Genomic DNA, 22,148 nt, shown 5'->3' on the forward strand with positions numbered 1-22,148 from the left:
CCTACTTTGTAGGTCTGTGCAGGCTTATCTGCAAGGTTATCATAAAATGGTATAGTGTTCTGTGTTGGCTTAGAGGAAATTTGACAGGGAAAGTATATAGAGTGTGTTAGATGTTAGAGTTAGGTGCCAGGAAAACTGCACAGGATTAAAAATTACCTATCGACAGAGTGGAGTTAACTTCAAATCCCCCCTACCCAACCCCCTGTTACATCATCGAGCATGTTCAGAAGAGTTAAGTAAGGCTTGGGTGGGTTAAAGAAGAAGAAGAAGAAGAAGAAGAAGAAGAAGAAGAAGAAGAAGAAGAAATACATATACATAGGGTTGACAACATTCTCTTCCCACAGAGGTTACTTGTCATATCTTCTGACGAACCTCTGTTCTAATACGGCCCTTTCATGGTGCGAGTGTTCAGGATTCGTGATTGGTTGCAATCAGATTTAGTTGTGCAATCAGCGACGTTGTTTCAAAAGTGATCATTCCCAAGGCCTCGGTAATTTCCGTATGCTTCGAGAAAACTAAACCTCTTCCCCTGCGCGATGCGCAAACGTTTCTTCTAGACAGAACTCAGTCATGTTATGGCGGATCAGTGGCATCTCCATCTACCTCGTTGACAACGGACAAGCTAGCCATTAAACGTCTTGTGTGTAACATCAACACAAGTCCCCGGCAGGTGGGGGATATTTGTGGCCCCACATTTGCTTGTGTTAGTCAAGTTGAATCTAAGTCGATGTAACACGTGTTCTGATTGGATAGAAAGAAGGGAGATAATTCGTGTTGCAATCTTTTGCCGCTAGGGGATTTTACGAGAACGGGAAATATGGCCGTATTAGAACAGAGGTTCGTAGGAAGATATGACAAGTAACCTCTGTGGGAAGAGAATGGGTTGACAAGAGCGGTAAGAGGTTTAACCATTGCTGTGTATTGCAGCATAAACACAAGGTTACATGAGTACTCAGGTCGGGTACCAGTGTAACAGGCCAAACTTTCCCCCTGGCCAAACTTTCCCCCCCCTATGCTTACCTAGTCTTCCCCGGGGAAAGTTTGTCCTAGGCCACCCTTGAATCAACTTTAAAGGCTACTTGTTTCCCATCCTTATTCTTATATGAAAAGGGGGAGATTCTGGTCTAGCTAGGCTATTTCTTCCCCAACCTTGTTTTCATGTTTATGTTTGACTTGGGAAAAGTCAGAAACGAAAACAAGACATAGCTATTCACGTGAACACATTGATAAGATATTCATGTTGAAGTCACGTTCCATTAACAATTTACAGGTCATCTTCATCTTCATATATAACATGTACATGGTTCCCATTTTGTTTCAATAGCCTTCTATAAGGTGAGATTAAAAAGAAAAGCAAACATAAAAGCAAAGATATTATATCATTACTATTGTTTTATATTATTATTTACTTATTTTTATTTTTCAATAATTTACTTATCCCCACTTACTCAAAATTGGCTTATGTCAAAATCATTACTATATTCCAAACTTTAACTAAATACCCAATTTTTACTTGGGTGTCCATATCCATTCAAAATTTTATTCCCTCACTCATGGCTTTAAATATGGCATCCATGTCGGCGACATCAACTTAACAGTTGGAAGCAGACGTAAACCTCAACACAACAACAACCCAACACAATATCTGTATCAAAAGCTGTATCATCTATCATACCACTATATTGCCTTATACTATATTTATAGGACAAGTTTTGATAAGGTGTATACTTAGCCCATAAATACTGTAAATCAATAAAATAATGCGAGCTACTTATTAATGCAAAAAATGCGACTATATCTGAAGCGCATTAATAAATCTCGTATTATTATATTGTCTTTTGCACTCGGTATCGTCATTACTAGTATTTGGGTCACAAAGACGAACGATTGATTCACAAAAATTCCTTTATTGACACAATAACATCGACATTATATTATATCAACAAGTAAAATACATCCTGTCTACTGTCAATTACTAGTACTAACAGTTGAAAGGAAAGCCGTCTTTGATCCAAACGCCCATGTGTTCGGGGAATTAAGATGTTTACACTAGAGTCGGATTAAATACTAGTATAGTATTTCCCAAAGTTGTGAGTGTAGTCATTAGTGAGTATAGTCATTCTGGTCAACCATTTCCTGATTTGCCTCCTCGCATTAATAAATGCACGCATTTTCGTTTTGAGGTTTGCACTCGCATTATTTAATACACGCATTAGTTTGTTGATTTACAGTATCTGAAATATATTTCATTCACCCAAAGTGATTATGGATTAATAAACAAGCTTATGTGAATAATGTTCCATTACATTTATACATAAATACAACAAATATTAGATAATAAACAGCACTACACCCATGTCAGAGGCAAAAATGGACTATTTAGAAAAAATGTGTACCAAAAGATAAGTCAAACCTACTGTCGGGTTATAAGAGCAAGGGTGGGGAAGAAGTAGCCTGGCTCGGCAAGAATCCCCCCCTTTTGATATAAGAGCAATGGTTGGGAAGAAGTAGCCTAGCTAGGCCAGAATCTCCCCTTTTGATGTAAGAGCAAGGGTGGGGAAGAAGTAGCCTAGCTAGGCCAGAATCTCCCCGTTTTTCATAGAAAAAAAGAACAAAATATCCTAGTTTAAACAGGAGGAAAGTTTGGCCTAGGGGGGTAAACTTTAGCCTAGCCCAAACTTTCCCAGGGTAAGAATATCCTAGGACAAAACCTCCCCGGATAAAGTTTGGCCTAGGCCAGACTCTCCCTGGGGGAAAGTTTAGACCAGGGAAGAAATGGCCTGCTACACCGGTAATTCATTTTCACTACCTGGGTTCTGAATAAACTACTGACACCTGCTGTGTCACGTGACTGGTCACTTCTACTTGTTAGTTTGATACATTACTTAAATACACAGAAAGAAATCATGAACAACACTTACAGTTTAAAATCGTTCTTCGATAATAAAAACACGCGCCCCAAATCCAAATGCAGCTTGTATGCTTTAAAGGTGTTGGCACTACCTCTGAGGTAACACCTGGCTTCAAGAAGAACAATGTCATATAACATGTCACATATTAGTTGAGTGAGTGAGTGAGTGAGTGAGTGAGTGAGTGAGTGAGTGAGTGAGTGAGTGAGTGAGTGAGTGAGTGAGTGAGTGAGTTTTATGCCACTTTTGCCAAAAATGGGCTTCACACATTGTAACGGATGTTGGAAATCGAACCTGGGTCTCTGGCGTGATGTGTGAATTGTAGGCTACCCGACAGCCCCAATCCAGCATTGAGGAAAACAAGGCAAAATCATTTAAATCCCCGATGTCCTGAAACTGATACATTCTTTTCAGTTATATTTAATTAATTTTGACTGTCGACCCAAAGAGTTTTGCCCTGTCAGGGTTAACTGGATACAAAATATTGATCCCACATCAATATGGATTAAGAATGTATGTGCAAATAATATAATATTGTATGAAATGCTAAATCTCGAATGATGTGACAGATGGAAGACTATGATGGGCTGGAAAGGTCAAAATCTTTCAGTTTGCAGCACACTTCATATGATATTTCTGTTTCAGTAAAAAGATACAATGTTTGGACAGTTCTTGTCAAATTATATTCACTCATTCACCAAGTTTTGATTTAATTAGGAGATCCCAATTAGTACCATGCCAGTTTGTTCGTTGTTTAATGCTGCACTCAGCAAATTTACAGCTATATGACGACAGTCTCTATATAATCGAGTTTGGACCAAACAATCCAGTGATCAACAGCTGAGAATTGATCTAAGCAATAGGGATACGATGACATGTGTCAACCAAGTCAGCGAGTCTGACCACCTGATCCCGTAAGTCACCTCTTACGACAAGCATGGATTGTTGAAGGCCGATTCTTACCCAGCTCTTCACGGTTTAGTACCATATAAAAAACATCACACAGTATTTGAATTACATTTGTAAAACATATCTTACCATTAAGGACTTCAAAATTGTATTCCCCAGTTCAAGAGTTTTTAGATATTCCTGGAACTTTTCTAGCATTCTTAACTAAGTACTCTTGGTAAGTAGGGGAAACGATCATTATTTGGTTCAAAACTGGGACTTATTACATTACTACTTTGTATATTTACATTACTGGTGATGTAATAATGTAAAATTAAAATATGATAGCCCTTTTTCTTCATCTGCCGTATTTCAGTGAAAGTCATCTCTACAAAGCCATCATGTAAGCTGTAAGTTAACAGTGTATAAGTAGATACAAATATGGAGCTTCCCACTTCATAATTTAAGGATTTGTAACGAGATAAGCAGCTGAATTGAGGATGAAGATCATCCTCGAGGTAATATCGGATGATCATTACTCTAAAACTTGAACCCAGACTTACGACTGCCGTAGCTCTACGATCTCTTTGTGGAGTAGGCTTAGGTCCAGGAAAAGCACCATACGCGGAAAACACTACTATCTCACAGTCTCTGAACCATAATATGTTCCCTTCTTCCCAGCATAACTTGTGATATTATTGCCCCAAATGAAGCAAGTCTAGTTTCTGCACAGGTTCTCCGCTATCATTAAGTCTCCTTTACAAACTTTATAGTTATTTGTTTTTAAAATACTAGGTACTTAAAATATTTGCAGATACTATGTGTCTGCCATTGGCAAAGGAAAATCTGTTCGGCAAAAGTTTGGACCACAAAGCCTTCATAAGCGAATAATATAGTATACAGTTACGATAGGTCTGTAATGTTACCTGGCCTGACCCTGGCCCCCGGAAGATGTACGCAACCCTGCATCAACACGTTATATATTTCTTATGTGGAGTGACATGACAGACTGTCTGTCTACTGGCAACATGATACACTGGCTCTAATAGGTTTTCCGGCACACTAAGTGCTTGTTAAACATCATTAAATATTAACTTTATTGATAAAAGTTGTCATGGCTTTGAACAGCACAGTCTGGCTGCATATATTTCTGGCTTAAAAATTATATTGGCTTCTCTTAAGCTGCCACAGAGTCATTAACATAGAGAGAAACCTCTCTAATCTGGAACCTGTTCATCTGGACATCCTGTCTTTAGAGATTTTATTGTTGGGGACGCACATCAATGCATAGTTATAATACTCAGTAACCATGGAAACTATGATCTATCAATCCTGAAATTTGGAAACTAATCATCTGGACATCCTACCTTTATATATGTCTATTGTTGGGAACGGACATAAATGCAAATTTATAATACTCTGTAACCATGGAAACTATGATCTATCAATCCTGAAATCTGTGAAAGAATATTAACAAGTGAAGCTACCTTCCAGATTAATCGGTTTCACTGTCTATATGGCACTTCACTGGTTCAGAGAGAGAGTGGTTAGGTGTTATTGTCAAGTCAGTGAGTGCAGGCCTACCAAAGAAAACTTTGCCACTGTGCAGAAAAACGCAGAAAAGCCCACATTAATCATGGAAATAGCAACATAAACATATTACCTTGCTACTGAAATAGTAAAAACGGCAACTTTAAATCGCTAAAACTGCATAAAAAAACGAAGAGCCTGCAACTTCGATTTTGCGCATGCGCACATGGAAGAGGAAGTCTCGACCGCATGTTGACATTTTCCAGCTTGGACAAAAGTTACCTTCCTTTTTAAGTATTTCTGTTGTGTTGTTTGGCATTTATCATCATGATACTTGTGTGCACACTTGTTTCGTTTACTTTCCATTCGTATGAAATGATTGACAGCAATTATTTCGACATATTTAATACTTTATCTACGCGAGGCGATTCACGGTTGCTTGGAAATTGGAATGAAGCGTGGATCGTAATGCGCATGCGCAGTAGAGGTCAAAGTTCGCTGATGTAAAAATGTTGCAGTTTCATAGTTTTCGTTGCCGTTTTTACTGTTTCAGAAGCGAGGTATTATGCTTATGTTGCTATTTCCACAATTAATGTGGGCTTTTGTGCGTTTTTCTGCACAGTGGGAAAGTTTTCTTTGGTAGGCCTGGAGTGAGAGTGGGCAATCGTACAAACCTCTGCTACAAAACCAGGCAGCCCTGCTAAATAAACGGGGCCTGACTTCTCATGCTAAAGGGGTTTATTAGATTAAAAGTGGCCAGGTCCATGCATAACAGTGGTCTCTTAAAGTAACTCAAGATATACTGAGGGAAACAAATAAGGGAACACCACTTCATGGCAGTGTTCCTCTATTTATTCTCAGATTTCATCCCACAGCCCTATTCAAAGCTGGTGATGAAAACTGGAAAATATTAAAGGAACGCTTGAGTTTTCCTGTGTTCCTTTATTTATTTCTCTCAGCATATTTAAAAAAAATGTAGACTATATTTTCTCTGAGTTTATCAACACTGAAACTATAGAAATCTACATTGCTGGTGTTGTAGACTTGCTCGAGTTGGCATGATTCTTTAAAAGGTCTGTGTGAGAGGCTTCGGACCTTTATCCACAATCATGAAAGAGAGTTTAACGGTACTTATAGAGATCTTTTGACCTCTCTTTGATTCCCATGCCACATATTATTAACGCAGTACATTTATTTGTTTTCTTTCATATCTACATTTTAACCATTAATGACTAACTGTATAAATTGTACCACAACTTACATCAAGGGAAGAGTGTAAAATGAGTTTTTACCCCTCTTTTAACAATATTCCTGCAACATCACAGTTGGGAACACCAGAAATGGGCTTCACGCATTGTAGCCAAGAAAGAAAAATGGACGTCAATGTGTGAGTGAATTTAGTGAACCAGATGCAGCACACACAAAACGTCATTGATTAGTCGCAGTTCAACTGTTACAGCAGCTTGCTTTCTTGGAGCAGAAATACTGAAAAACAGTCATCACCATTTGTAGATTTATAGAGTTGTGTTGCCTTTGCCAAATGGGTTCAAATAGTTTTTGACAGTTTGATAGTTCTGGATCAAACTGCAGCCATCAATAAGACTGTGCACGCCATTATGTCCATATTCCGTTATCACCTTTTGTGTGACAGCACAAGGTTAGAACAAGTAGGCAAATAGTGTCTGACAAATAATGTCCAACTGGAGCGCTTTCGGATCCAGAACCAGGCTTACATAAATTGGTACAGTCATCCCTCGCCATAAGGCGGGCCTTTGGGGCAATGGATGACACCCCCAACATTATGAGACATGTGCATTATACTATACACGGAATAGAGGCAAAGTAAAATAATGTTTTTCATGGACATAGCAGAACTGCTATGTAGGATTAGCCACGCTGCAATTAGATCAATATGGAGATTGTCTCACAACTTCCCAAGTTTAATCCGAAAGACGTCTTGCATGAGAGTCCATTCTGTGGACACAATTTTGTCCTTCTGGGAATCACTGCTTGCATGTTAAAAGTCATTGTAAACACATTTCCATCATCAGGATAGGGGACTAGGTTTCCCCTTGTTCGTGAATGTAACCTTCAATTGTTGTATTCTCCATTGCTATCAAATCTGAAGAACGGTGTTGAACATCCTTCCAATTCAGAAGTGTGTAACAAATTATCAGCATTTCCCGGCAAGTGATGAAACAAATTTTCTTCTCCAAGGTCCATAATCCCTGTATTTGGGGATCATAGATATTAGCTTGAGTTTGAGGCATCAGTAAAGAGATGGTGATCTGGTGGTGGATAACTGGGGGGAATTCCCCGACATCACACAAGTTACATATTGGTGTAACAAATCTGGGATTATCAAAGTGTGCAAAAGTCGATCATGTTCTGAGTTTATCCATTTTTGTAGTGGTCTTGACTGCAGTCTGCCCTAATCAGTCATATCTTGGAGGGGGATGCACCTTCCCAGTAGAGACTTCATTCATCCTAGATACCAAGTTTCACTGCTGATGTTCAGAAATTCCAAGTTTTACCATTTGGCATATCAATGGCCCATGTGGGCATATTGCTAAAAGCAGCGTAAAACTAAACAAACTCACTCACTCTCTGACAAAAAGTTGAGCGAAGTTTTCTGACAGATTCCATCTAAAACCTTTTAAGAGGAATTAAGAATTGCTTGTTGAGAACTTTAGAGAGATACTGGGGAATAAAGCTCCGGTTTGGTATGTGATTGTGGAAGTTCTTGGGGGGCATCCTTGTCCTGTAAATTCTCAGAACACAAAGATTGTAACAATGGCTGAGTTCATGTAGAATCCACTGATCGGCTGTAATAATCTATCAGTTGTCTGTGATATAATCTCCCCAAAGTTATCATCAGATATGGCAGGTGCTGTATTTGGTTGTGACAAAACTAATCTCTTCATCTGAACAGACAGTGAAAGTTATATAATTTGAGATAGCAGTTGTTGTCTGACCCAGATAAACTGGGAGGAAATCCAAACTTGAATATATACTACCTACAAAAAATTTAGGCTCACTTAAAGCATGTTATGTATATATATATATGGTTACATCGATGATGAATTTCTTGACTTGAGGGATCAAATGCAAATCTCATGCTGATGAATTGCACGAGGATCATGCATTAAATTGCTGGAAAGCAAATATCGTGCATGTGAACATCTGCGTTTTGGTGTAAGTTTTGTTAAGAATTCGCCAATTTTCACTGATTTTTATCATTTATTGAACTCATGACAATAATCTTTTCAACTTTACAAATTTGTTTTACAATACATCAGTTCATGTGTAAACAGTATCTTTAACCAGTATGGAATATTTGGCAAAATCTAGTTCAGAACAGTTGACTGAAGTAAGTGGCTACATATACACTAGTGAACCTTTGATGGGTAGTATATAACAACTCTCCTTCAAACGTACAGTCATGCCAAGGTTACCAGGGATACTCCTACTTAGTTCCCTCACATAAAAAGGTGTACCGTGCACAACATAATCACATAAAACAAGAGGTATCGCTGGGACGTACACCAGACCAAAAACATTAATATATTTAGCAGAGTTACCCCAAGGATGGAAGTGAGGATTTCACTGGGGTGTTCTAATGATCCTGCAAGAACATCTAGTTGCATATAGCTGACACGTGGAGGACCTCAGTTAACCTCTAGGCCCACTTGCACAGAACAATCTTAGTTACAGTCAATCTTAGGCCCTTAAATCAAGTTTACAATCAACATGCAATTACCCTACTCCACTTGCACAAATTGATATTAGTGTGAGTGTAAGACGGCTTGGAATTAAAATCGTAGTCTTAGCTATTCGTATTAATAAGAAAAATATTATTGAGGGTTCTAAATTGACTTTCAGGTCCCCATGGACCCCATCAATAAATGTTATGGGTCCTTTCTGGTAACATGAGGGTCCTGTAAAGTATTAAAACGGTGTAGTGTATGCTGAGATAATTACATCACAGATATGATCAGTGGTCATGTGGACTGTGGCCATGACAGATGGGTGAAATTACAGATACACATAACTACCCCTGATGCATGATAGGTATTTTTTGTGCATCTCTTCGGACGCAGTATTTTTGGGATTGAAATTACAGACACTGATAACTACCCCTGATGCATGGTAGGTATTTTTGTGCATCTCTTCGGACACAGTATTTTTGGGATTGAAATTACAGACATACATAACTACCATTGATGCATGGTAGGTTTTTTTGTGCGATTCTCTTCTGACGCAGTATTTTAGGGATTGAAATTAGAGACACGGATAACTACCCCTGATGCATGGTAGGCTTTTTTGTGCCTCTCTTCGGACACAGTATATTTGGGATTGAAATTACAGACATACATAACTACCCCTGATGCATGGTAGGCTTTTTTGTGCGATTCTCTTCTGACACAGTATTTTTGGGATTGAAATTACAGACATACATAACTACCATTGGTGCATGGTAGGTTTTTTTGTGCATCTCTTCGGATGCAGTATTTTGGGGAATCTGTGTCCATTCTTCACATTTGTGCCTTGTGTAGAACCCTGAATGTCACAAACCATGTACATACAACATGCATTATAAATCAAGTTATATCAACACAAAGTAATACTTACAGGTGTACAACTGTTTTGATCTGATGTTACGATATGTTAACCCAACTGCATGCAGCTTGAAAGCACATTGTGTTCGGCTGAAAAATAAAACAATCTGTTTTCACGCCACAGATTAGGGAACACTGAAACAGCTTGATGTCAAAACATCTCTGAGTGAGTGAGTCATTCAGAAGGGTTTAACGTCAATTTGCATTATACCAGTTATAGCATGGTGTGGAGGAAATTGTCATGGGATACGTATGTGATACGAAAGAAACATTTCTAGGGTGTTGGGGCGAAACGGTGCCCTCTTACCACAGTACAGTGTACAAGGCCTTTGGTTTGGTCCGTTTCGGGTCGGTATATGAGAACTTACTTTCGGGGATAAAGCGGCCTTTTAGCAAAGAAATGCTTAGATTTTTACAAAATGATTCGATTTCTAGACATTTTAGAAAAGGTTCAAAAAGGTTAATAAAATGACGGTACAAAAAACGAAAAATACTGAATTTTGGATTGCATTACAGTATCCCAAATTGAAGGCAAATTACTGTGGTTCTACTAATACTGTGGTGTACCGTTTCACCCCTACTAGGGTATAGGTAAAATAGGCAACATAACCATAGAACTGGGATTTCAACTAATAATCAGAGGATTCTGGGGCATCCAAGGGAGGCAACTATGCAAAGTAACACAGATGACTGGGTTGAGTGCACTCCCTGTTTGTACCCCTGTTAAGTAACAATATTTAAAATATGTTGATCAAGTGCAGATAACAGGTTGGAAGACCAAAGAAAACGTATCCTAAATATGTCGCAATGGACATTTTCTAGCAGGAACTGTTTAAATCCCTGTGGTTGCTTTATAATCAGTTTTACTCTAGTCATAACACCAAAATCCAATATTTAAGTTATCTTGTTTCAAAATGTACCTGGCTATAACATGTTAAAGAGACAAGTGAGTATCATTCAGTCAACATTGATCAATGTATATTGGTATGAGTATATAGCCAGAGGTGTCATCTTTCCATATTTAGCAACTTTAATAGCACTCGACTCGAAAGAATAAAAATGATATGCTGGATTCATTGGGCTCGTCATGTGTGAACTTGAATGTGTTTTTACTGTTTCTGATGTTAAAAGAATAACAACAAATTCTTGCCTAAACTGATAATGCTGAAAAAGACATTAGCTGTTGAGTTTTGGTAGGAAAATGCAGATATTTGTTAGAGATTAAGTCCAAATTGTTTTCAAAGAGACTCAAAAAATAAAAAAATAAAAGTTACCAGTTGAATATGTTTTCATTGCACGTTTAGTTTCATGCAAAATTCTCACAAAATTGAGAGTCAAGCCACAGCAATGAGTCGAGGGTCCTTTTAAACCAAGTCCACACTGTTTTCCATGGAAACATAGCAATAAAATATTCAGAAAAATTTCAATTAACAAAATGCATCAGTTTGGGTGATGAGCAGTACATTAGCCATATTGTTTTGTTGAAATATTTTAAGTTCTTGCCTGGAATGGGATGGGAACTCTTACAGGTGCCAACCAAGAACAATACTGATGCATGATGGGTAGAAATGGGATTCATTCAGGGTTTTTCTACTTGTACAGGGATATGCGTGTGTTACTTCTTGTAGTAGTCGGCACTAATGTTGGTTTTATCATGTTTACTGTGCTGGATCCGAGACATCGATTGATTGTTGTTGTTTAACGCCGCACTCAGCAATATTCCAGCTAATTGGTGGTGATCTGTAAATAATCGAGTCTGGACCAGACAATTCAGTGATCAACAGCATAAGCATCATTCTATGCAATTGGGATACAATGACATGTGTCAACCAAGTCAGTGAGCCTGACCACCCAATCCCGTTAGCCGCCTTGTACAACAAGCATGGGTTACAGAAGACCAATTCTAACCAATTCACGGGTTGGATCCAAGACAAAATGCCACAATTCAACAGGAACACCCATCACACAGTCTGCTGAACACAAGCTGAACATTCTTAGCTACTATATGCTGAGTGCAGTAAAATTTCGAGATTTTCAATGTCTTAACCATGCATTATATTCAAAAGAAGTTACTGTAAATGATGTCTAAATCTTCAAAGACAATACAACCTTTTAATCATGAAAAAATAACAAATTACATTGTTTAATCTATTAGTCACATGATCATAACGGGTCAGGGTATTGAGACGGGTACCTGGGTCCAAATCATTACCCATCTGTCCCGGATATCTGGGTTACCCGTCCCAGCCCTACTCCCTGGTGCTGGTAGCCCCAAGGTCAATCTAAGAAAACAGGCTGGGTTTGCCCTTAACCCAGAAAAGCTGCAAGCCCTAAGGATCCAGGGCCTATATTTTCGAAGCTCTCTTAGTGCTAAGATGGTCGTAAGTGGCATACATTAACATTAACTTATGACTATCTTAGCGCTAAGAGAGCTTCGAAAATCTAGGCCCGAAACATAAAAAGTTGTGTGTCCTGATCAGAATGTGTTGGTCTTATATTTCAACATGGAAATATTACTCTTAGTTATTGGGAATGAAAAAGTAGTCGGCCATAAGGTCCTGCAGAAAACAAAAGCTGTGGGTCCGAGTGGTTTTCAGTCGGCTTCGGGCCTAACGACCAACTTTAATTTCGAACGCTGGCTGCGAATGGTATAAACTGGATATGATATAGGCTGGTGGACAGTTTTGCCTGATGATGTCCTAAGTGAATCACATGTTTTGTCAGCAACAAATGTCAAGGTTACAAGTGTTACCTAGCAACATGAATTATGAATGTCTTAAATCCAATCCCAGGTGGTTTGGCAAGTCTAGATTGCCTTCGCTCTGAGAACTGTTCCAGGCTCCTGTTGGAGTTTTTTACTTCATTTTTTTGGCGGATATATATTTTTACATAAGACGACTTTATTTCTGGAAATATTAGTCAGTCTAGGATGGAGGCGGTGGGGTAGCTTAGTGGTTAAACTCATAATGCCATTGACCCGGGTGTGAATACCATTTCTGGTGTCCCTCGCCATGATATTGCTGGAATATTGCTAAAAGAGGCATAAAACTATACTCACTCAGTCAGTCTAGGATGTACATCTCTGGACCATGGAAATTTGGACCATGTTATACTATTGTTTTATATTTGGTTAAATAAATATATCATTGGTGTTGCAATTTATTTATATTTTCTGTTCTAGCCACCTTTATGTAGAAAAGATTCTAAAAATCTGTGAAACATCCCAGTTTGAATGGAGAAATTCCAAAATACCTGACAATTTGCAAAAATAAGAACTAAAAATATCAAATTTCAAAAAGAAATGTCCCTGTTTGTCAGCCAAAAGCATTCAGTTAGGAATCCAAAATATATCCCAGCAGGTGGTGTTGGGCATTAGGCAGATAAATCAAGGCCTTTGAGGCTTCAAATTTGTAAAGTTTGACTGAGTTTGGTATATGTGTCAACAAGCTGGCACTGTAAAACCTGCATGAGACTGGAGAAGAATACAAACAGCCGCACACATGCACATATATCTTGGGCACAGATGGTACAGCAGCTAAGATACAGCAGTTTTATGAAGAGATGTACATCCTAGACTGACTGAGTGAGTTTTGTTTTATGCCGCTTTTAGCAATATTCCAGCTATATCACAGCTAGGGACACCAGAAATTGGCTTTACACATTGTACCCACATGGGGAAATCGAACCTGAGTCTTTGGCGTGACAAGCGAACGCTTTAACCATTAGGCTACCCCACCGCCCCGTATTTCAGGGAATATGTGCTTGCAGTTAGTGGAAAAACATCAAAACTCATTCTTCTCAGCTGTAACTCTTTCGTGAAAAACTGTTCTCTTTACTCATGAAAATGAGGTAATATCTTTAACTACTTCAGAGGGACTATTTTCCTAGTGAGAACAACAATAAGAATCATTTTCTCTCTGTATGTCCTATATTGCCTGGACCATCAGTTCATAATCAGGGGCAGCAGGTATTTTTAAAATCAAGATAAATCCCTGCACCACTCCAGGTAACAAGGAGTACATCTTAAACTGTCCCCCGCCGTGATATTGCTGGAATATTGCTAAAAGCGGTGTAAAACTAACCTCACTCACTCACTCTTAAACTGTCTGTGGTGAGACTGAGCCTGGGACTGAACTAACAACTGCTCGCATTCTGCCCTTATGGTTGGTCGGTTGTTTAACGCCACACTCTATTCAACCATATATGATGGTCATTTGTAATAATCGAGTCTGGACCAGACAATCCAGTGATCAACAGCATGAACTTTGATCTACGCAATTGGGATACGACGACATGTGTCAACCAAGTCAGCGAGCCTGACCACCCAACCCCATTAGTCGCCTCTTACGACAAGTATGGGTTACTGAAGACAAATTCTAACACAGATCTTCAAGGGTTCTTGTGGCATAGAGGAAAATGGGTGTCTCGGAGATATAGCAATGCTTTACTCATTTCACTTATATTAATATCATTATTAAGCTTTAAAGTTTGTTTATAGCTGATCTTCACGGGTAGTAAGAAATAAAACGTCAACCTAATAGGAAAAAGACAATGCAAAAACAACTAGTGCTATCAGTTCTAAAAGTACAATCCATTAATCACTCACGCAAGCTATATTAGGCTGGCATATATAGAATAAAGTTTTTCAATTACTTATTTTGCAAGGTTATGACAGGAATACTATCTCATTCTCTTGAGGGCTTGTCAATGCTGTCAGTTGGATTTTAATAATACCTCAAGGTTACGATCATGAATAATGGTGTTTGACCATGTAGAAACGTGTACTTTTGATTGTCAGTCAAGTGCACCAGTGACCTTGTTTGTATGGGTAACATCGACCCATCGTATGTATATTATGTCCTCTGATTACTAATAAACAAACAAGATACTCTTACAGCAGTTTATCATGTTTACGTGTGTCTGTGAAAACCTTGGATCCAAAATGAAACCAGGGGGTACATGAGCCTACCTTTTCTCATTTGTTTGTTCATTGAAATTTGATGTAAGTGTATGCATGAAAGAAACTGTTTTGAGTAAAAAGTCAGAGGAAATGTTTGCATAGTCAGAAAGTAATGAAAACATAAGTGACTGGTGTTGTAACCATGGGGTTTTATTGTTATTGTCAATAAATATATTCATATGACTACACTTGGGTAAAGATAGTCCCACTTGGGACCAACCAGACCAAGTACCCTTTCTTGCCCCTGTATTTTACTTCTTGTATACAAGCAAATAAACATTAACTGGTGATTTAATGTTCATAGTTTATTCAGATTATGCTTCATATATGGAGCTTTGTGCTCAAATCAATGTACATGTAACCCTAGTTTTCCTTTAACATACTGAAAACAATAGACATGTACTGGTCTCGAAGGCAATTAATTAGATTAACGTAATTACTTAAATCATAATTTCTAGATTATATAAAGAGAAAGAACAGACTGAAGTATTGTATCCTTGTCTGGAATTATTGCGTTAAACGTTAGAATTACTTTACCTGAAAGGAATTACATAGATTTGACAAGTATAGTGTCTATCCTACACTGAACACTTGATGCTGTAGGAGTGAGTTAGTTTAGTTTTTAGCAATATTCCAGCAATAACATGGTGGGGGACACTAGAAGCTGGCTTCACACATTGTACCAATTTGGAAATCGAACCCGGGTCTTCGCTGTGACGAGTGACTGCGCTAACAACCCCACCGCCCTTGCTGTTGTAGGGAGTAAACATTGATCACTATAACGAAAACAATTGATCATATCCCTGCTGACACTAAAACTCTTCAGTGACTTCCCATCAAATTCTGTATCCAACACAACATTGATCACCTTGTTCTACAGAGTGTGAAACAACAAGCCTGACAGCTTCTGTCTCTTCGTAAAAAAATGTCAACCAGCTGGAATGTCCAAGCTCCATAAAGAATTCTCAACCGTCAATGGACAACAAAAACTGACATTTCCACCTAAGACTATGTATGTGTATCTGTGTGAGTGTGTGCCTGCACACACGCGTGCTTGTATGTTTTGTGAAATTAAAGGGCCACTGATCCAGAGCAATTTCCGTGGACTGGTTGTTGCTTTTGTTATTTGTTTTTCTCCAGTGAGTATCCGGATGATATCCCAGAATTCATGACTGGTTCGTTACCTCTGCTGCAGCCTCCTCATGCGCAATTGATAGTATAAGTATAGACTGATCAACAAAGATGAAATCTTTTTTACTCGATAATCTCATGTTGATTTTGTTGTAAAATTATGTATACTTTGATGAATAATTTGGTTTCTATTAGAAAAATATTCACTTTGATAAAAATGCTGATTTTGATGTAAAATTTTGATTTCACAGTAATGTTGACTTTATAAAATTGTTAACGTAAATGGATATAGAATTTGATTTAAGAAATAGTTTGACCTTGAATTTGGTGCGAAGCCTGATATAATAGCATTGTTTGAAAGTAAGGCTAACTAAGTACATGTGGAGTCTTGGGGAGAGTAGTGAGCTTGGGTTCACTACTAGTCAATCTGAATATTGTATTAAATGGCATTATTTTGATAATAAATGAAAATATTTTAAGTTTAACCATCTGCCAGTGGTAATAAATGTTAGGACTGAAATAACGAAGTCAATGTACGTCTTTATATTTTGTCTTATATATCTCATATTTGTATGCATTTTGAAACTTAATAAAATGAACACGATCTGCTTATATTTGGTGAATTTATAACATGACTGTAATATCTAGACATCTTATGGATTGCCAACGTGTATCATATTTCACACAAAAACCCTAAATGCGACCTAGTGTATGTTGTCTGTCTCATTACACTTCACGGCAAAAAAATGATTCTGTTGAATGCCATAACAAATAAATAAAAACAAAATGCAAATATTAAAATTAAAACAGACCAAAGTTATAGCAACAATATCAGGCTATTACCTTGTTCGGGGAATGTATCCATCACTATCCACATAAAGGAATGAGATGCCATTCATCTGCAGCTGACAAAGTATCCTGTTCCATGTCATGTGTCTTTTAACAGTCTAATATGTGAAAAAGTGATCTATCGTTTCAGGTTTTTCACATTGGTGTATAGTCCCATTGGTCACCCAAGATAGCACACCTGGCAACTAATTGCATGATGTCCGCCATTCTTTAAAAAAGTAATTTAGTTAGCCAATAATGAGCAATCAATCAATGTATTGGCGGTTAATCCTTTGAAGGAAGGACGTTGTTTTTACAAAGAGACTTTACGACAGGGTGTATTCAGTAGGGTTGGGTATTGCCACAAATGTCGTATTGCAATATATTGTGATATGTGTTGGCGTATTGCAATATATTGTGAAAGTGTAACATATGGTTTAAGGTAATGAAATGACTGTTTCCTTTCTTTTGAAACAATGCCACTGGCCACTGTCAGAACTCGGATGTGATTGTTCAAGAGATCAATTGAAAATGCTTCCAAATTGAAGACTTCGCTTTAAAGTTTACAACTCGAGAAAATGCATCTGCAGAGGCGTCCGCCATTTTAGTTTGTTTATCCCTACAACGAGTGCCGGTACCAATTCTATTTTGTTTTATATATATGGTTTAAAAGTCACGCAAATGCAATTGTATGACCAATAAACATTCTCAAATCTTTTATGTATCATAATATAAAGGAAATACAAATGCTATTAGTATTTTTGACTATAATCACGAAAATTACCGATCATGGTCACTGAAATTGCCGATCGTATCGGCTGAACCGGTTCGCGAAAAATGTACCGCAATATATCGTATTGTGAAGTTCGAATTGCAATATACCGGTTAACCGGTATTATCGTCCACCCCTAGTATTCAGTATAGATTAGTAAATCTACATACATAAAAACTACCTTTTGACAAATCCGCTGTGCAGGATAAAAGCAATTAATCAATCAGCGTGTGATCGGTTAATCCTTTGATCGATGTTTGTTTTGTAACTCAGCTGATAATTCCTCTTACTGCACTTCCATGCGTATATTACATAAGATGTAATACATTTGCCACATCAGACCTCAATTTATAATGATGAGTATTTACTCCAGACACAAGAAATGCCAAATGGGAACCTTTGTCGGGTAATCTGAGTGGTGTTATCACTAATTATACCTGTTATAAATTCATTAACTGACCATCAAGTGAATGATGACAAATAACATGTGTAGGTTTACCATCAAACAAGGGTTACAGCAAGAGAGTAGTAATCGCTGTATTGCATGCAAGTTTCATTGCCCGAAAAAAAATTATGGGCCGACACTTTTTTGAGGATACGAACGGATCTTCTTTGATACATAAGAAATATATATAAGCATTTGCTGTGTACTTAGTTAAAACTGTATATACCCATGTACCTATAAGTAAAATTTCAGATTATTTTGCAATGGCAAATTGGGGTTGTTTAGTTTATGGATTCAAATATATCAAATGTGTGTTTTTGATATCATAGCATACGTAATAGACATCATATTTTACATGATTAAATATCGAGGTAAAAAACACAGAAATAGGATCAAATTGGATCAGTTACCATACCATCCAAACATTAGAAAATCTGAAAGAGCCTACACTGCTGGGATACTTTATTACAATCAGACAAGAACTACCGGGTATATTTTTCAAATAACGGCATCTGATGGGCATCCGCCCTTTCTAATGTCCCACTGATTAGGTTGAAGAAATTCTGCCAAGGTGGACAGTAACCCAGTCCCCGTGTCAGTCACGGTCAAGGGAGAAAGGGCTGACCAGTTTGCAGCTAGGTTTCGTAATTAGACTGTTGGCCGGAAACACTAATTGCTCTGGATCAGTGGCCCTTTAATTCCTTGCCTCTTCAATGAATGTATGAACCCACAAAAAACATTTGGGCAATAGCACTAACAACTACCCATTCCATTTATGCCTAATTTCTGATGAAGATGACCGTAAGCTCAAATTCCATCATGCATATCAATCTTGATTTTAATGCTTAGTTTCACTGCAAAAGAACAATAAACCATTTTGACACAGGTTACCATTTACAATAACCACATCTAAATTTGATATAGCCTCTGAACTGTTGAGTATGATGCTGCCTCTGCTAACAACAATAACTAAACAACTCAACAACGCTACAATACTTTATTTCGTTAATGCATAATTAACTTCTCCCTTACAATCTGGAACATAGTATGTCAATTGCAATCTATGACCAGAGACATGACTTATTCTGGAACCCCTGGGGGAGTACTGCACTTTACCGGGCGCACTTTTTTCAGACTAATTAGCGCTGCTGGGATTCCCTAACCCTAACCCTTACCCCTAACCCTAAGGATCGTAAAGGGTGCCTAACCCTAAGGATCGTAAAGGGTGCCTAACCCCAAGGATAGTAAAGGGTGCCTAACCCTAAACCTAAGGATCGTAAAGGGTGCCTAACCCTAACCCTAAGGATCGTAAAGGGAGCAGTGAGGGCTGCGCCCGGTAAAGTGCATTCTAGCCAGAGTAATTACTAGATGTGCTGGTGTGATGAACTATCACTTTAAATATCATGTTCAACAAACTTTATGCACTTCTACGTAATATCTGCATGGTGACGGTCATGTCTTTGCAAAGTATCAATATGAAAGTAGGTTTATTATGCTGAAGAACATAACATGCCGACAACATGGTCGACGCACATTAAAGCATGACCTATTTAATAGATCACGTAAGCTTATCAAACTTAGACACGGATTCCGACTCCAACGAATCACAAACATGAAACTTGCACTTTAGATCAAGCATCTGCATAACAGGGCATGGGACATTAAAAATACCGCTAGATCTGAAGACTGACAACTTCAAATATTCATTGCAAAGTGGAATGAAATCAACGGTGGTATTATAACACTCCATATGTATGCATATACATAACAAACACACAATTAATCGGTAAAACAGCTTTTTCACATTTACGTTTACAATAAATCTCACCACAACAGCTTGTGCCCGTCCCACTAATAATAGCGACATCTAGCGTCAATCAATTCAAGGAAGACAACTTTGCTTGACAAAATTAGATGCTATATTCCAGATAACTAATAATTATGAAGCATGCTCGTAATGACTCAAGTCGTGAAAAGAGAAATCTTTAACAGGACCATATCCTCTGAAAAGGTTTATTTGACATATTTTACAAAATAGCAGCACCTATGCACATACAGTTCTCTCTGTTTTCATCGTTGATACAACATCAAGGATGAAAGGCTGCTTTGAAATACGTTCTTTGATGCCATAAATGACGATAGTAAACATTACATACAACAAATAATTTGAGGGCATTTGAAAGTTGGGAAGGACAATACTGACATATGTATGGAGAATAACTTCTTAAATTTTATGAGTGCGACTTATTAACTTGTGAAGGAACATACTGATTTATCGTCCCAGCAAGAACATTTAAATTACATTTTTTTGCAAAAGGGAACAGATAATTCATAATACGGTAGGTAATATGTCCAGTTCTTATCCACTGTCAGTGAATGTGTTTAGTTTTACGCCGCTTTTAGCAATATTCCAGCAATATAAGAGTGGGGGACACCAGAATACGCTTCACACAGTGTTCCCATGTGGGGAATCGAACCTAGGTCTTCGGCGTGACGAGCGAACGCTTTAACCACTAGGCTACCCCACCGCTCTCTTATCCCTAAGTGGACGTATCACTCTCCATTGTTTACCAATGTTAATGCTATGACAAAATACTTGCCCAAGTCTCCTGAACCTGTCTGTTACGCCAAACGAATATTAAGCAGATCCTCTGAAAACAAAACACACAATTAATTCCAAGTTGTAACAACAACAATCGACTGCTGGTTAATTTGAAGTTATATTGTTCCAATTAAGACACTCACAAATTAGCTTCCATTTATCTCCTAATTAGGGGCACAATCAAAGATAGTGTCGTTAATTTGATATTGTTTGTAGATTTGAGTTTTATATATAAGGAACGTTGTCCTGTTTTTCAAAGTGTGAATTCCTAGATTCGGTGTGTGCAGTCGCGTGATAAACTCTCCAGCATCATTTTACATGAGCACTGTCTGGCCGTTATTCTCGCACACTACAGCAGAGCAGCCCTGAGGGTTTGTGAGCCCCAACAAAAACAAGGTAGCGTAACAGGGTCGAGTAACACTTCTAACATATTTGCTGCTTCTTAAAGATAACTGATTCTGATATCGAGTAGTCGCTTCACACGTAAGTCTCTGCTTCTCCCAACGAACGATTTTGACTCGCCACGCCCACTGTAGCATCGGTTCCCAATTGCGCAGATCGATGTTCATGCTGTTGATCGCTGGATTGTCTGGTCCAGACTCGATTATTTACAGACCGCCGCCATATAGCGGGAATATTGCTGAGTGCGGTGTAAAACTAAACTCACTGACTCACTGTAGCAGCTAGTCAGTATCAAAATCATTTATAGGGAACAGCATGGACACACGGTTACCGCAGCCATTTGCACACGTGACTTGGGCTGAACCAGATGCCGTTACTATTGCTGAAGGGATCGTTGTCGGCACGGGTACTACAGATGTACCCAGAAACGTACCCGGCCCAAAAACAGAACACATAAATCAGACAGACAGACAGGTTTATTTCATAAATGTGGACACGAGGCCAACAGTAGAAAATGATAATTTGGATTAAGTTTTTTATTTAATGGACATTGTTTACGGAGTATGATATTATGGTTCTTAGTGTTTAGAAGATGTAGATGTTTGTTTATTTGGATTCATAATATAGATACTTGGTATGTAGTGAGTTCTTTCCGCTGCGTATAAAGGGCATTTCTTTAACACATGATACTCATCTTCTGGTATACTTAAACAATAATCGCACATAGCTACACTAATGTCATTGTCTTTAGATCTTCTATAGGAAACTATTTTCAGAATACATACATGATCGGAACTGTCAAAACAGTAACATGAGTTGTATTAGATGCGCCATGTGAGAGTGAGTGAGTTGGGTTTCACGCCGCTTTTAGCAATATTCCAGCAATATCACGGCGGGGACACCAGAAATGGGCTTCACACAATGTACCCATGTGGGGAATCGAACCCGGGTCTTCGGCGTGACGAGCGAACGCTTTAACCACTAGGCTACCCCACCGCCCCCGCGTCATGTGAGAAACGAGCATACGTAGTAACGAATATTTCGCGATACACAATGCCATTC

General features: G+C 38.3%; 1 protein-coding gene across 2 annotated transcripts in view; it reads right to left on the reverse strand.

Moving 5' to 3' along the window:
• Nucleotides 1-19,984, reverse strand: part of LOC124287951 (serine/arginine-rich splicing factor 7-like) — a 52,465-nt gene extending 32,481 nt beyond the window's left edge. Inside the window, exons 1-2 of one of the 2 annotated variants that reach the window (XM_046724447.1) lie at nucleotides 19,911-19,984; nucleotides 9,960-10,036 (exon numbers count right to left, since the gene is read on the reverse strand). The gene's annotated coding sequence lies outside the window, so the exon portion shown is untranslated. Of the gene's footprint in view, nucleotides 1-9,959; nucleotides 10,037-19,892 lie in introns of both variants that reach the window. The other variant, XM_046724448.1, reaches the window with a different exon arrangement.
• Between the last annotated feature and the right edge of the window lie 2,164 nt (nucleotides 19,985-22,148).

Source organism: Haliotis rubra, unplaced genomic scaffold (genome assembly GCF_003918875.1).
Source record: "Haliotis rubra isolate DU_JTF1 unplaced genomic scaffold, ASM391887v1 Scf409, whole genome shotgun sequence".
NCBI lineage: Eukaryota > Metazoa > Mollusca > Gastropoda > Lepetellida > Haliotidae > Haliotis > Haliotis rubra.